The sequence below is a fragment of the Pteropus vampyrus genome, unplaced genomic scaffold (genome assembly GCF_000151845.1).
Source record: "Pteropus vampyrus isolate Shadow unplaced genomic scaffold, Pvam_2.0 Scaffold201, whole genome shotgun sequence".
Taxonomy (NCBI): Eukaryota; Metazoa; Chordata; class Mammalia; order Chiroptera; family Pteropodidae; genus Pteropus; species Pteropus vampyrus.
Window position 1 is genome coordinate 3,160,015 of NW_011888982.1, and position 18,367 is coordinate 3,178,381.

Sequence of the window (18,367 nt, forward strand, 5' to 3'; positions counted from 1 at the left end):
AGATTCCATTTAAAATCCTGCACATCCTTCTAGCAAGGCTTTAAAATAAGAAGTTATCTTTATATTTATGTTAATGGAAAAAGCTAAATAACCAAAAGGAAATATGTGCCAGAGTAACAGATTTTATTCACCTTCAAACAATTTGATCTAAAGCAGAAGGCAAATTCCCACTCTGCTACTAGTGCCATAAATCAGTACTCACCCTCCCTGAGTTGTAGTAATAACTCTGGAGGCAGAGAGTAATGGGGGTGTCCTATGTTAGACACAAACTTCAGGTAAAAATAGTGTCAACAATCAGTCATAAAGCAAACATCATTACATCCTATAACCACCTTAAATATTCAGATTCTGAATTTTTAATATGGTAATTTCATTAGCAAGGAAAGATCAAGCAGAGAAAATAAAATTGAGGCTATATCTTTATCCATGCATATTGTCTTCATTAATGACAAATGATGAAGGACAGACATCTTAAATAACCATGGGGAGAATGAGAGAATAAGAGTCCATGTAGGGCATTTCAAACATCAATGTGCACTCAAAAGCTTTAGAGGGTCTGTTTTTAAAATTCACATTCTGAATCTGAAGGTCTGGGTGAGTGCTGAGACTTAACAATCTCCCAGGTGGTACCAATGCTGCTGTGATCACACAGAGTTCATATATAAGAATATTCCTTTCATAATATCATCATCATCATCATTGTTGTCCTCATAGAGGGAGCAAGGGGGTCACAGAGAAGTTGGAAGGACAGAAGCAGAGGTTAGACAGAGAAGATGCTATGCTGCTGACTTTGAAGATGAAAGAAGGGGCTATGAGCCCAATAACATGGGCAGTCTCTAGAAACTAGACAATTCAAGGAAACAGATTCTCCCCTGGAGTGGCCAAAAGGAACCAGCTCTGCTAACACCTTGACTTTAGCCCAGTGAAACTGATTTAATTTGTATTGCTTAAAGCCACAAAGTTTGTGGGAGTTTTTTGCAGAAACAATAGGAAACTAATACAATTAATATTAATGATAAAATAACTTATAATAAAGAGCTTACTACATGTCAGGCATTATCATAATTGCTTTACATATATTTTATATATTAATTCCTCAAAACAACCCTATTGCTGCAACGTGGATAAACTTTGAAGACATGCTAAGTGAAATAATCCAGTCGCAAAGGACAAATACCATATAATTCCACTTATATGAGGTTCCTAGAGAAGTCAAATTCATAGAGATAGAAAGTAAAACGGTGATGGCCAGGGCTTGGGGAGAGAGGGGAAAAGGGAGATGTTTAATGGGAACAGAGTTTCAATTTAGGAAGATGAAAAAAGTTCTGGATGGTCGCGATGGTTGCACAACAATAAGCAATGTACTTCATGTCACAGAACTGTACACTTAAAATGATTAAAATGTTAAATTTTATGTTATATGTAGCTTTACAAAAATTTTTTTAAACCTATTATATAATGAAATACTTGGAAGACCTAGAAAACAAGGCACTGTGGTGGTAAGAAACCAGGTGTGAAGTGAGGAGATAGCTCCTGCATCCTCCCAGCCACTCACTGGTCACCCTAATCACATAATCTTTAACTTCTGTACCAGGAAAATGAGAGGGCTGGACTAAAGCTAATGATTTCCCATGGTGAACTTACTCATCCAGCTGTGAGCAAATTCCTTATAGGAAAATAAATTTTTATTTTATTTTATTTTATTATTAGTTTAAGTATACAATACATTGGTTAGACATTTATATAGTTTATGAAATGATCTCCCTCTGGCTCTACACATAGCCATTATATTACTGCTGACTGCATTCCCTTTACCATGCTCCCCATCGCAATGACCATCTATCAACTACTAATTTGTTGTTCTTTAACCCTTCACCACTTTCTCCCAGCACTCCTAACTTCCTTCCCCTCTGGCCATCACCAGATTGTCTTCTATATTTGTGAGTCTGTTTTCAATTAGTTTGTTCTTTTTGTTCCTTAGATTCCTTATATAAGTGAAATCATTTGGCATTTGTCTTTGTCCTACTTATTTCAGTCAGCACAATAACCTCTGCACTGCCTTCTTACATTGTATACAAGAATAGACCCAAAACCATAAAACTTCTAGAAGAAAACATAGACAGTGATCTCTCTGATATTGCTACTAGTAATTTCTTTTTGGACATATCTCTTCAGGCAAGGGAAACAAAAGAAAAAATAAACAAATGAGACTACATCAAACTAAAAAGTTTTTGCATAGCAAAGGAAACTATCAACAAAGCAAAAGACAACCAACTGAATAGGTGATGATATTCGCTTATCATACATCTGATAAGGGGTTAATATCTAAAATACACAAAGAACTCATACAACTCAACAACAAGAAAACAAATTATTTTTAAAAACTACATTATTATTATTATTATTATTATTATTATTATTATTATTATTATTTATTAAACACATGTTGCTCTAAATTAAATAATTCAACCCAATCTCCGGACTTTGGACCAGTACCCATCTGTGGCCTGTTAGGAACCGGGCTAACCAGCAGGAGGTGAGTGGTGGACAAGCAAGCAAAGTTCCATCTGTATTTGCAGCTGCTCTCCAGTGCTAGCATCACCACCTCAGCTCCACCTCATATCATCAGACAATAAATGGATTCTCATATGAGCACAAACTCTATTGTGAACTGTACATGCAAGGTATCTAGGTTGTCCACTCCTTATGAGAATCTAAGGAATTGCCTGATGATCTGAGGTGGAGCTGAGGTGGTGAAGCTAGCTCTGGAGAGCAGCTGCGAATACAGATTAACATTAGCAGAGAGGTTTGATTGCACTGAGACTGTAATAAATCAATTGCTTACAGACTCATATCAAAACCTTATCAGTGAGTGGCAAAAGATAATAAGCTGTATCTGGTGGCAGGCTTTACAGTGGCAAGTGAATTAATGTACTTCAATTGTACAGCTGTATCTGATGGCATCTGATTCTGCATCATGGTGAGTTGTATAATTATTTCATTATATATTACAATGTAATAATAATAGAAATAAAGTGCACAATAAATGTAATGCGCTTGAATCATCCCAAAACCATTCCCCTGTTCCCTGGTCCAGGGAAAAATTGTCATCCACAAGACCAGTCCTGAGTGCCAAAAAGGTTGGGGACTACTGATCTAAGGTAAGTACTTTTATAATTCAATTCACACATAGATAGGCTATTTTAATATAGTATATGTATTCTAGCAATATGAACCAAAACTATATACCATCACCCACAATCTCCTGCCAAATGGGTTTTGGAGGATTTAGATATAGGTATGCCACTTGCAATAAGGTTAACTGTCCTTATCATTCATTTTCTCAATGCTTACCTTACTTAAAATTACTGGTTGTGACTTCAGCGATATTTGCTGATTATAATAAAGCACCAAGTTATGGTAGCCCCAGGGAATTTATTTACCAGTGAGGGAAAAATATTGGCTTTGATTGCATATGGAAGTTAATTTGGTGGTTACATCTCAGCTCCCTATGAATACTTTCCGCCTTACAAAGGCTGCTCACACAGAATGAGTAAACAATGTGAGGGGATGAGTGGTGGTAGCTAAGGTTTTTTGGGTCAAAACCAATGGGTAAATCTCTGAGGGAAGGCTAGTAGTGCCTGCCAACACTTGGCCCCTCCAGCCAGTACCATTAGCCCTTCACATCAGTGAGCATTTGACCATTTATAACCATGCAATAAATATGGAATAGCACAATCGTTATTCAGAGCACAGATTTGCCCTCCAAATGAAAACAGTTTCCACAGAAATCCAATTTGGCTTTCCATTGTCCATTTAAATTCATTTAAAGTCATAAACTGCTATCAGCTACTTTTAAAAAGTATTTGTGAATACTGATTACTCATTTTTCTCTTTAAGTTACCATCACATGATTTCCCAAGTAAGAGACAATAAATACCAGGTAGAATTCTTAACAAAGAATGTCTTTAAGGAAAGAGTAAAGACCCACAGGAATTGAAATAATCCCTCTATTTCTGCAAGACAATTGAAAAATGAGAATGCAATTCAAATGTTTATAAACTGACATAATTTTATTTATAATTGCTTTTTAATTAAAAAATAACATTTTCACTCTGATCCATAAGATCATAGTCATCTTAAAATAGTAACTCAATGAAGTATTAAACTTGTACATCTCACACTGAATGGTTCATTGGTGATCTGGTTCATTTTCTGCCTGAAGCAAGTAGAATAAAAAGAACAGAAAGAAATTCAGCTAAGGTCAAGTTAGGAAGAATTCTTTTACAAGGCAGGAAAAACAAAAAAGAAATAAAATGATTAAAAGGGTATAATGTTTACTGAGAAAATTATGGCAGCTAAGAACTGACCATTTAGAGCAAGCAGGTAAAAGTCATTCTAAAAGCAAGGTTACAATTAAATAAGCAAAACTGAAAGACGGTAAGCCAAAGCCTGGCTTTAATGCAACTTATCTCCATTAAACATCTCAGACACAGCAAACTCACATGCATTACTTTTTTTGACTTGATAGAAAAATCACACTTAACCTCAACCAATTAATACACTTTGACCCTCAAACTATGTATTTCTATTACCAAGATCTGAAACTTATTTTTACATTTTTCTGCTAGTTATTTTGATAACAAGCCAGAAAGATTGATACTGAAATATAAAACCACTTACCAGTCTCAGAAAAATGTACAGTTTATGTGTATATTTAATACAAGGTTAAAAAAAAAACTATAGCAAAAGGATAAAACCAGAAGTACTTATTTCATCAGTGTGGAGAAATAGAGATTTTGCTATATAGGAATTTATATCCATTTTTTTAAAATTAGATTGTGGTAAAAGAAAAAAATATAATGAATACCTATATATCAAATGCTTCTCTGAGAGGAAGCCAGTTCATCTAGGCTTTGCAAGTCAAGTCATTTTAACTAGTAGAATTGTGGCACTATTCATTCATTTGGCAAACATTTTTAAGTGCTCACTCTGCACAAGTTACTAGAGAGCACAAGAGAGTACAACATTAAATGATGAAGGTTCAGGGAGTGATGTCAGAAGCATGGCAAAGTGAGGGGTCTCCCCAGATCTCTACCCTTGAAATAATAATAAGCTGAACATCTAAAACTCAACAAATAACAACCAACCTTCACACAAGCACATCTGAAATATCTGCACATCAGAGCTTCAAAATGTTGGAACCCTGTGAGTCTTGGGAATAGATTGAGAGGAACAAAGAAGCTGCCACGTGCAACTTGAGGTCCCTGAAAAAGGAGAGGGAGGAGAGAATTTGCAGAAGAGCCCTGCCTGAGGGATAAGCAAGTTCCATACTGTGGCGCCCAGGGATCAGAGCAGAAAGCAGAGTGGGAACTAATTGTGAAGGGACAACAGCTGGGTATTAGCAGCTACCATTGCCAAGCAGGAGGCTAAGATATGGAGCCTGGCAGCACATCCCATCAACACAGAGCAGGGCCTCCCCCAGCCAGATATCTTCCCAGACTTAGCACCAGGGAATTTGCACAACTAGTACTGAAACACAAACCATGGTGGTACCACAGACAGGCTGGAAGTGAGGATTTCTGATCGTGGATTGAATATACAGTATATTAGACAGGGGGACAGTAAGGGGGACGAGCATATTTAAACTCAAAGCAGAGATCTAAGAGGTTTGGATGCCACCTACTGGAAATCAAAAGAAAAGCCTTTTATCAACAGGCTAAAGAGAGACTACTATATAATAAATCTTCATTTAAAAAAAAAAAGCAGAATACACTCCCATTAATGCCCACGCAGAGAAATAATCCATCAAACACCATGAACAACCAAGGTGACAAGGCAGCTCAGAGAAAAAGAGAAAAATCTCCAAAAAATAAGCTTAAAGACATAGAAATATGTGACTTACATGACAGAGAATTAAGGATTGCACTTCTGAAAAACTCAATCAGGTGCAAAATAAATCTGACCAACAGTTCCAAGAATGTAGAACCCAAATAGACCAACAGATTGAGTTTTTTAGGATGGAGATCGAAACCCTAAAAAAGATCCAAACAGAACTTCTAGAAATGAAGAACACAGTAAAAGAGATAAAAAATGAAATAGCAAGCTTAGGAAATAGAGCTGACCATGTGGAGGAAAGAATCAGTGATATCAAAGACAGAAATCTGGAAATGACTCAGAAGGAAGAAGAGAGATACCTGACAATAAAAAAATATGAAAGAACTATCTGACATCATCAGGAAAAGCAACATAAGAATAAAGGGTATACCAGAAGAAGAGCAGGAGAATGGAACAGAGAGCATATTCAGCAAATAGTTAATGAGAATTTTCCAAATCTAATGAATGAGCTGGATCTTTGAATTCAAAAAGCAAATAGAAAATCCAATAATCTCAACCCAAAAAGGCCTTCTCCAAGATACATTATATTAAAATTGTCAAAAATTAATGCCAAAGAATTCTCAAGGCAGCCAGGGAAAAGAAGACAGTAAGGCAAAATCCATTAGACTATCTTTGAACTTCTCAGCACAAACCTTACAAGCAAGAAAGGAGTGGCACCAAATACTCAAACTATTAAGTAAAAAGAATTATCAGCCAAATATAATATATATATCCAGCAAAGTTCTCCTGTAGATACGAGGGAGAAATAAAGTTCTTTATAGACATATAAAAGTTGAGAGAATTCTCTGCCACAAGGCCTGCATTACATGAAATACTGAAGGAGATCATTCCACCTGAGACAAAAGGACAAAAAATATATAACTATCAATAAGATGACCAACAGGCAGACAGTAGAAGGATAATGTAACCCATATTAAGAATAAGATATTATAAGTATAAACATTAAGAAGATAACTGCTACTGCGCATTAGAAATGAACATTCAGCATAAAGAGGGACAATTTGAAACAACAAAAACAAGAAAGAGGAAGGAATAAAGATCCAAATTGGCAAAGGGGAATGGAGGTAAGGTGCACACAGAAGAAAATGAACTACTGTATATATGTATGTATGTATGTATGTGTATGTGTGTGTGTGTGTGTGTGTGTGTGTGTGTATATATATATATATATATATATATATATATATATATATATTAACTATCCTTTACATAATCTTAATGGTAACCACACAAAAATATCCAAAATTGAGACATATAACATAAACAAATGAGACTAGAGGGAAAATCCACAAAATCTCACCAAATTAAAATAACAGACAGAAACATAGGACAAAGAAACAATGGAAATATCATGATACCGGAAAACAAAATTTAGAATGGCTATAGAAAACTTCATATTTCAATTATCACCCTAAATGTAAATGAACTGATCTCACCAATAAAAAAAAAAAAAAAAAGAATTGCAAATTGGATTTTAAAAAAAAAGCCAACGATATGCTTTCTTCAAGAGATACATCTCAGCTGCAAGGACAAATATAGACTCAAAGTGAAAAGGGGGAAAATGATACTCCAAGCAAATGGCATCCAGAGAAAAGTGGGTGTAGCTGTACTTATATCTGGTGAAATAGATTTCATGAAATAAAAGGTAAAGAAGGATACTGATGGGCACTTAATGATAAAGGGAACCATACATCAAGGTATAACATTTATATCTATATTCTCAATCAGAAAGCCCTGAAATATATGAAGCAATTACTAACAGTACTAAAGGGAGAACTAAAGACCAAAACATGATCATAGTAGGGGATCTAAATGCCCCATTGTCAAATATGGACAGATCATTCAAACAGAAAATCAATAAGCACATAATATCCTTAAATGACACATTAGACCAGCTGGACATAATTGACATTTACAGAGCCTTCCATCCCAAAATGGCTGCTTATACATTCTTCTCTAGTGCATATGGAATATTCTTAAGGATTGAACACATATTGGGACACAGAGATAGCCTCAACAAATATAAGAGGGTTGAAATCATACCAACCATATTCTCTGATCATAATGCATTGAAGCTAGAGATCAACTGTAATAAGAAAATGGGAAGAACCACAAATATATGGAGAATAAATAACATGCTACTGAAGAATGACTAGGTCATAAAGAAATAAAAAGAGAGATCAAAAGATACATAGAAATGAATGAGAATGAAAATACATCATATCGGCAAAAGTGGTAATAAAAGGAAAGTTCATATTATTACAGGACTACCTCAAAAAACAAGAACGAGCCCAAATAAACAACCTAACACTACATCTTAAAAAACTAGAATAAGAACAAATGAAGCCCATAGTCAGCAGAAGAAAAGAAATAACAAAAATTAGAGCATAATTAAATGAAGTTGAGAACAAAGAGACAATAGAAAAAAATAATGCAATAAAGACCTGGTTCTTTGAGAAGATTAATAAAATTGACAAACCTCTGGCCTACACGCACTAAAGAAAAAAGAGAAAGGATACAAATAAACAAAATCGAGGATGAAAGAGAAGTTACAACAGATACAACAGAAATACAAAAGATTACACAAGAATACTATGAAAAATTATGATACCAAATTTAATAACCTAGAAGAAATGGACAAGTTCTTAGAAATATGCAACCTTCTTAGACTGAATCAAGAAGAACTGGAGAAACTAAATAGACCAATACCAATCAGCAGTATGGAAATAGAAAGAATCATCAAAAACCTTCCAAAAAGTAAAAGTCTAGGACCAGATGGCTTCATCGGTGAATTCTACCAAACATTCAAAGAAGATCTAATTTTTATTCTTCTCAAACTCTTCCAAAAATTTGAAGAAGCAATACTTCCTAATTTATTTTATAAGGCCAACATTATTACCCTGGTACCAAACCTGGTAAAAATAACTCAAAAAAAGAAAACCACAGACCAATATCTCTCATGAATACAGATGTAAAAATTCTAAATAAGATACTAGAGAATCAAATACAGCAACACATTAAAAAAGATTATTGACCATGATCAAGAGGGCTTCATCTGAGGGACACAAGGATGGTGGACATATGCAAATCGATTAATGTGATACACCGCACAAATAAAAAAAAGGATAAAAATCATATGATCATATCAATAGATGCAGAAAAATCCTTTGACAAGATACAGCATCCATTTATGATCAAAACATCTAATAAAATAGGTATAGAAGGAAAATACTTTAACATAATAAAGGACATATATGACAAATCTTAAGTCAATACTATACTTAACAGTGAAAAACTAAACCCCTTCCCTCTAAGATCAGGAACAAGGCAAGGCTGTCCACTATCGCCACTGTTATTCAATATAATATTGGAGGCCCTAGTAAGTGTAATCAGGCAAGAGAAAGAAACAAAAGGCATTCAAATAGGAAATAAAGAAGTCAAACTGTCACCATTTGCAGATGTCATGAGTCTCTATATAGAAAATCCTTAAGACTTCATGGGAACACTACTAAAAATAATAAGCAAATACAGTAAATTTTCAGGATATGAAATCAATGTCCAAATATCTATAGACTTCCTATACTCTAAATTGAATTGTCAGAAAAAAAATGAAAAAAAAATCCTTATGAGATTGTAAGAAAAAGAATAAAATACTTAGGAATAAACCTAATAAAACATGTGAAGAACCTATACAATGTAAGCTATAAAACACTCTTAAAAGAAATTGAAGAAGCCATGAAGAAATGGAAAGATATCCCATGTTCTTAGATTAGAAATATCAAGATAGTTAAAATGACCTTATTACCTAAAGCATTATACAGATTTAACGCACTCCATATCAAAATCCCACTGACACTTTTTAAAAGAATAGAACAAAAAATCATCAGATTTGTATGGAAGCACTAAAGACCCTGAATAGCCAAAGCAATCCTGAGAAATAAGAACAAGCCTGGAGTTATCACTCTGCCCAACTTCAAATTATACTACGAAGTGACAATAATCAAAACAGTATGGTATTGGCAGAAAAATAGACACGGAGCAGTAGAACAGAATTGAGAATCTGGAAGTAAACCCCTATTTATATGAGCAAATAATTTTTGAAAATGAGCCCAAAAAATACAGTGGAGAAAGGAAAGCCTCTTCGATAAATGGTTCTGGGAAAACTGGAAAGCCACCTACAAAAGAATGAAATTTAAAATTAACCCCAAATGGATTAAGGACCTGAATATAAGACCTGAAACAATAAATTCTACAGAAGATAACATAGAAACTAAACTCATGGATCTTTAACTTAAAGAGGATATTATGAATTTGACCTCAAAGACAAGAGAAGTAAAATAAAAAATAAGTGAATGATACTATATCAAACTAAAAAAGCTTCTGCACAGTAAAAGAAACTATCAACAAGGCAAAGAGACAACCATTCAAATGGGAAAATATATTTGCAAACAATACCTCTGATAAGGGTCTAATATCCAAAAGATACAAAGAACTCATACAATTCAAGAACAGCAACAACAACCACAAAAACAATCCAATTAAAAAATGGGCAGAGGACCTGAAAAGGACTTCTCCCAAGAAGACATACAAATGGCCAACAAACATATGAAAGGATGCTCAACATCACTAGCTATTAGGGAAATGCAAATCAAAACCACAATGACATACCATCTCGCACCTGTTAGAATAGCTGTAATCAACAAGAAAAGTGACATCAAGTGTTGGAAAGGATGTGGAGAAAATGGAACCCTAATACACTGTTGATAAGACCACAGATACAGCCACTATGGAAAACAGTTTGGAGATTCCTTATAAAACTAAGAATTAATCTACTATATGATCCAGCAATCCCTCTACTGGGTATTTACCCCAAAGACTTGAAAACCCATATCCGAAAAGATATTTCCATACCAATGTTTAAAGCAGCGTTATTCATGGTGGCCAGAACATGGAAGCAACTGAAATGTCCTACAACAGATGATTGGCTAAAGAAGCTGTGGAATATTACTTAGCCATAAGAAGAGATGAAATACTGCCATGGACCTTGAGATAATCATGCTAAGTGAAATAAGCCAGACAGAAAAAGTTGAAAACCACATGATATCACTTATATGTGGGATATAAATCTAAAAGCAACAAACAAACACGATTAACAAACGGAGACTCATGGACATGAACAGTAGACTAGTAGTTACCAGAGGGTAGTTGGAGAAGGGAGAAGGTAGATGGCATAAAAGTGGTCAAATGAGGTGACAGAAAGAAATCTAACTACAGATGCTAAACACACAATATATATATGACTTACTGTTGAATTGTACAATTGAAACTTATTGGATTTCCTTAACCAATGTCACCATAATAAACAAACATACAAACAAAAAATAATGAGAAAGACAAAAAAATGGAAGAACTATTTTAATATTATATGTCTGACCAGTATCTAGTATCCGGAATATATAATGAACACTTCCATGTCAACAATTAAAAAATAACACAATGAAAATGGGCAAAGTATTTGAATAGATGTTTCTGGAAAGAAGATACACAAATAGCCATGAAGTGATGTTCAACATTATTAGTAACTACAGAAATGAAAATCAAAATCAAAATGAGATGTAACTTTACACATACTAGGATGGCTAAAATAAAAAAGACAGAAAATAAGAGATGTTAGCAAGGGTGCAGAGAACTGGAACCCTCATTCATTGCTGATGGAGTTGTGAAATAGAGCAGCCGCACTGGAAAACAGCTTGACAATTTCTCAAATATTTAACATAGAATTACCAGCGGGGAGGTAGATGGGGTAAAAGGGGGTCAAATATGTGGTGACAGAAAGAAATCTAACTATGTAAATATATATATATATATATGTGTGTGTATATATATATATACACATATATATATACATATATATATGTGTGTGTATATATATATATATATATATACACACACATATATATATATATACATATATATATATGCCTTACTGTTAAAGTGTACAGCTGATACTTATTGGATTTTGTTAACCAATGTCACCATAAAAAAATTTAATTAAAAATAAATAAATAAATATAAAATTATCATAAAACCCAGCAATTTTAATCCTGGATAAATAACAACAAAAAAATCAAAACATTTTTACACTATAGGATTGTATGCAATATTCGTGGTGGTGTTATTCATCAGGAAACAATCAAAATGTTCACCAACTGATAAGTGGATAAACAAAATGTGGCATATTCAAACAATGGAATATTATTTGGCAATAAAAGGGGATGAAGTACTGATTTATGTTACAATATAGATGATACTTGAAAACATTTTGCTAAATGAAAGAAGCCAGTTGGAAAACACCATATATTGTATGATTTTATTTATGTAAATGTCCAGAATATGTCCACAATAGAGACAGAAATGTAGATTAGTTATTGTCAGGGATTGGAGGTTGAGACAATGAGATAATTAGTGATAATGAATAGGGAGCAATAATATAAATATGGGGAGATAATGACATAGTATGATCTTTTTGGGGTGATGAAAATATTCTAAATTGAGATAGTGATGATGGCTTCACAACTCAGTTAATATACTAAAAATCACTGAATTGTCCACTTTAAATGAGCAAAATTTTTGTTATACAAATTGTATCTCAATAAAGCTATTATAATTTTTTTTTCTTTTGGCCTTACTTTCCTCCTTTGAGAAATGAGAGAGTTGGGGTTGATTATTGCTATAGCTTCTTCTAGCTCATTTTACTTAAAAGATGTATGTCTAAGGAGTGTATGGAATGTTTTAAAGCAGAATTCTATTTCTTTATCATTTCAGTCTCAAAGATGCTTTAATTTTATTTCCCATATTCGTTGTTCATCCTATACTCTAAGATTTTCTAACCCCAGTCGCTCTATAGAATATACAAACGTTGCAAGATTTCCTAAGAATGTAGTTATTTAAAAAGTAATGTATACATGCGTGCGTGCAATACATTATGTTAGGTGTACAAGAAATCCTTTTAATCTTGCAAGAGAAGTGATTTAAATTAAGTGATTTCAATTTCTGTAATAGATCTCATTTTTTTCAATAAGCAATTTTGGAATATCTCTTATCAGACAATAAACTCTGGAAGCACTGAAGTAGGGGAAAATATTTTAGGTAAAGTAGGTATAATCATTGCATGTAGTAACAAGAGCATTAGAAAAGAATCACCAGAAAATATTATGAGTTTTAATTTTAATTGTGACATGGGCAGGTCTACTAGAAACATTAAACCTTAGCTTTTTATTTTAAAATGTAGTACATAATAAGCATGTATATGTAAACACATATGTGTATGTATGTATATATATATATGTGTGTGTGTGTGTGTGTGTGTGTGTGTGTATATAATTATTGTACAGTATACCCTAATTATTTATCAGAAGCAATATGTAATAAAATAATGACACATTTATTGAGCACTGGATATGAGCTTAGTTGAAGCATCCCTTGAGATGGGGATTATTCCTCACTCCATTTTACATAAGAGTAAAACTAAAGTCATCAGGTTAGTAACAGTGGCTACTAACAGTGACAGAAACAGGCTCTTAGTCTCTAGAGTATGTACTTTATAATATAGTCTCAGCAAATGTCCTGAGGCCTCTGTGAACCTGACATATTTAAATAACACATAATGTCTCTCGCACTATATGGTAAGGAGCTACTGAAAAGTTTCAATGATTTTCTTCCAGCTAACAGTGGTCGGAGACAGGGAGTTCCCAATGAACTAAAGCACACAAGTATTTCTGTTGTATAAAGAAGAAAAGAGAATTTCAAAGCTACGCTGGGACTCCTGCTTTGGGGTAGAACCTAACTCACCCACTACTGGTGCTATTTGCACATGCTAACTACATATAATGAATATTAATGCTGATGTTTTCAAATGCCACAGGTCCATTTTATTAAAAAAAAACTTGCTTTGTAAAATACATGTTATTCTAATCACAGGTGTTCTACATTAATATTACATGGAGTTGGAAAGTTCAAGTATTTCTCATATTGTAAAAATCTCCCTTGAGAATATGTCAGTGTATATGTTTTTCTTATACCCTGTGACAGACTTTTAAAGGAAGATTTATTTTATTTCTGTACCCTGAAATGTCAGGTAAACAATATTTGTATTTAGAACAAAATGCTATATATTGCACTTTCACCATAAATAGTGTTTTTTGTTTTTTGTTTTCTAGCTGTTTGGTAAACCATATTAACTTTATTTCCTCCTCCTGGTCTATTACCTTGTTAAAATAAAACACCAACTAAAATATGGAATTAAAGAATCAAAGTTAAAAATTAACTTTCCTTATACTTATTAAAGACAAGAAATTTCCTAATTAGTCTTGACAAGAAGATAGTTTTGATAGACTTTTTAATGTTGATAACATACTTGAGTATACATTTGTTTGGTGTGAATACCAACTAGAGTAGCGTGAGTTCCAAACTAATTATTTAGAAATTTGAGCTTTTTTCTTTTCTGGAGAAAATTAACCCAAGAGCTACTAGAGAAGTTTGAGATATGTGTAAAGAGTCTTAAAGAGGCCCTCAAGTGGTGGCACCTAAGGGGTGTTTGGAGGCGGCTAAATTTAGCAGGATTTACTAAGGGCTTTTAGGCTCCCAAAAGTACTTGCGCCTTAGTGTATTCGTCTGTGTAATAACCCCATCACCAACCAAGCAAGGTATCTCACAGCACATCAAAATAGAGACCCAGGTTAAGTTCAACACTCAGACACCTGGCTAGGACATTGCAGAGAGTGATGACCTTAGCTCTTTGATGGTCAGTCCAGTTTAAGAACACTCAATGCTGTGCTGCATTATTGTTTAATTTTTTTTATTGATTTTAGTTTTTCACAGCATAAGTATTAAAACATGGCAAACTAACAAATAGTCATGTCTAAGAGTATTTTTCGATGAAGAATTGATCTGTTAATAATGCTTGCCTATGGAGAATTTTCCAGCCTCTTTCCCACTCTCCCTCCCACCAACATTCATTGAGAGCCTATTTTGTGCTAATCAGAGCACTTCATGGCTCTTCCCTGTGACTCTTATACTCAAAATAGGGACAGAGATAATAAAGAAAATAAACCCAAGTATACAGAGTGGAAATTCTAAAATGTCCTACGTAGAAAACAGTGCAGTGATTAAACATTGGAGTTTATTTAGAAACATCAGGGCTGCCCTGCCTGAGAAGGAGACATTTAAATTGTGACCTACAGAATGAGGCAGTCATCTGAAGAAGGTCCAAGCAGAGGTGTGTTAGCTTCTTGGATTCGAATATCCAGCTCATTCCTTAGATTTGGGAAATTCTCAAATCTCTTCACCTTTTCTTCTCCTTCTGGAATACCCATTATTCTTATATTGCCTTTCCTGATGGTGTCAGTTAGTTCTTGTATTTCTCTTTCATTATTTCATTGTTTTTCATTCTTCGGCCTCTCTCTTCTTCCTTCTGAATTCTTTCTAGATTTCTGTCTTCGATATCAGTGATCCTTTCCTCCATTTAGTCAACTCTATTTCCTAAACTTGCCATTTCACTCTTCATCTCTTTTAGTGTGTTCTTCATCTCCAGAAGTTCTACTTGGTTCTTCTTCAGGATTTCAATCTCCTTGCTAAAAAAACTCATTTTGCTGGTCTAGTTTTTTTTCTCAACTTCTGGAATTGTTAATCTGAGTTATTTTGGATCTCATTTAGTTTTTTTCAGAAGTACAATCCTGAATTATCTGTAATTTAAGTTGCATATTTCTATGTATTTAAGAGTATTTTCTGGAAATCTTTCTTTGTGAGCTGCCTTGTCATTTTGGCTGTTCATGGTGTTTAATGAACTAGTTCTCTCCCTTAATCGGAATATATTCTGCTTTTTTTCCAGAAAGATTTATTATATAGAGGTCTCTCTTAAGCCTTTTGCTAAGAAGGTGTTTTTCTTTCAATTTCCAGTAGTTGGCATCCAAGCTTCTTGGATCCCTGCTTTGAGACTTAATAATGTTTTTTTTTTTTTCTTACAAATATTCAATCATGATTGCTACCCTCATTCTCAGTCCCTATCATTGCTAGTGACTGTTTTGGTAGCGTTTGCTCAAATTCCCTTGGGGCTCTGAGTGTTCAGTCTTAAAGTAGATGTGGTGCAGGGAGGTCATTCTCTGGGTTGGTAGGTGGGGGTTGCTGCTAGTTTCCATGTCTCAGCCTCATATTTCCAAAACGAAGCTGCTAAGACCCAGTTATTGCAATTCCACAGTTAGTTCCTGCTCTGCATTCTGCTCTGATCTCTGGGTTCCACTGCATGGAGCTCACAATCTCTCAGGCAGAGCTGTTCTGGGAACTGGCCGCAATTTCTCCCTTCCTCCTCCTTCTGCAGGGAGCACCAGCTGTGAAAGACCGCTTCTTTGTTCCTTCTAATCTACCCCAATGCCTCTGGAAGCATTTATGTACAGATCACTCATTCAGATGTGTGTGTGTGTGGATTGGGTGTTATTTGTTGAGTTTTAGATGTTCGGCTTATTATTATTTTAAGGGGAGATAGCTGGCAACACCTCTCACTCTACCATGTTTCTTACGTCCTCTCTTCTCATTCTTTATGGTGTCCTTTAAAATGCAAAATTTGTTCATTTTGATGAACGATTTGTCTATTTTTTTCTTTTGTCACAGTGCTTTTGGCATCTTATCTCAGAATCTATTGCCTAATCCAAAGACCATGAAGATTTACTCATATTTTATCTTAAGAGTTCATAGTTTTCACACTTACATTTAGGTCAATGATTCATCTTGAGTAATTTTTTTTATTTGAAATGGGTCCAACTTCATTCATTCCCACGTGGATATACAGTTGTTCCAGCACTATTTGTTGAAAAGACTCTTCTATTCACATTGAATTGTCATGGCACCCTTGTCAGAATTCAATTGATCGCAAATGTAAGAATTTATTTATGGACTTTCAGTTGTATTCCATTGATCTGTATTGTACCATTACCATCCAGTCTTGATTATTGCATCTTTGTAGTGACTCAGATTTTCTAATTCTTCTTGAGTCAGTTTTTGTACTTTATGTCTTTCTAAGAATGTGTGCATTTCACCTGGTTTGTCTAATTTGTTTGTAATCTCTTATAATTTTTTTATTTCTAGAATTTCAGAAGTAATGTTCTCTCTTTAATTCCTGACTCTAGTAAATTAAATCTTTTCTTTTTTTATTAGTCAAGTCTACTTAAAGGTTTGTCAATTTTGTTAATCTTTTCAAAGAACTAATATTTGATTTTGTTGATTTGCTCCTGTTTAGCACCTTTTATTTTATTTATTTCTGCTTTAATCTTTATTATTCCCTTCTTTCTGTTTGCTTTGGGTTTAGTATGCACTTTTTTCTAATTTTTTTTTGAGATGAAAGTTTACATCTTGATTTATGATCTTTATTCTTTTTAATATAGCCATTTAGAATTCCAAATATCCCTCTAACCATGGCTGTAGCTGCATCTCTTAAGTGACTTTATATTGAGCTTTCTCTTTCATTCACTTCAAAGTATTTTCTAGTTCACGTTGTAGTTTCTTCTTTGACCCATTTTTATTTAGGTGTGTTTTGCTTAATTTCCCCATATTTGTGAATTTTCAAAATCTTTTCTAGTATTAATTTCAAATTCTATTTCAGGCAGTAGGAGATCACATTCTGTATTCTTTGAATTACTTAAAAATATCGAAGTCTCTGATTATTGTTGTTAAATTGTCTATTTCTCCCTTTCATTTTGTCAATTTTTATTTCATGCAAATTTTGGGAATTAATTGTTAGACGCATATATGTTTATTATTATCATGAATAAACCCTTTCGTTATTTTTCTTAAAACTTCTGCTTTGTCTCTAGCAAAATAAAATTGTCTTAAAGTCTATTTTGCCTGACATTAGCAGAGCCACTACAATTCTCTTTTGGTTACTGTTGCATACTGTATATTTTCTACTCTTTTTCTTTTAACCTATTTGTATCTTTGAATCCAACGTGTGTAGATATTATAGAGTTGCATCATGTTTTATTCACTCATTCTGCCAATTATTGCATTTTGATTAGTGTTTAATCCATTTACATTTAATATAATTATTAATAAGGTATAATTCATTTCTGCCATTTTATTTTTTGTTTTTTATATATCTCATGTCTTGTTCTTTATTCCTCTATTATTGCCTTTTTTTTCTTGTTAAATTTCTCTAGTGTGTAATTTTAATTCCCTTGTTTCTTTTACAATATTTTTTGGAGCTATTTTTTTAGTGGTTACCTTGGAGAATACAGTGGACATCTCAACTTAAAACAATCTAGTTTGCACTAATACCACTTTAATTTTAATAGTTTACAAATAAAAAGTTACTAGAGTTCTGTCTCCTTCCCACTCTTTTGTGCTGTCATTATCATGCAAATTATATTTCTATATATTATAAGGTGATTAATGTAATTTATTAAATAGTTTTATCTAGTTT

At 33.6% G+C, this 18,367-nt stretch overlaps 1 protein-coding gene across 1 annotated transcript in view; it reads right to left on the bottom strand.

Annotated features, from left to right (window-relative positions):
- LOC105300086 (peroxidasin-like protein) overlaps positions 1-18,367 on the bottom strand; it is a 519,573-nt gene that overhangs the window by 474,925 nt on the left and 26,281 nt on the right.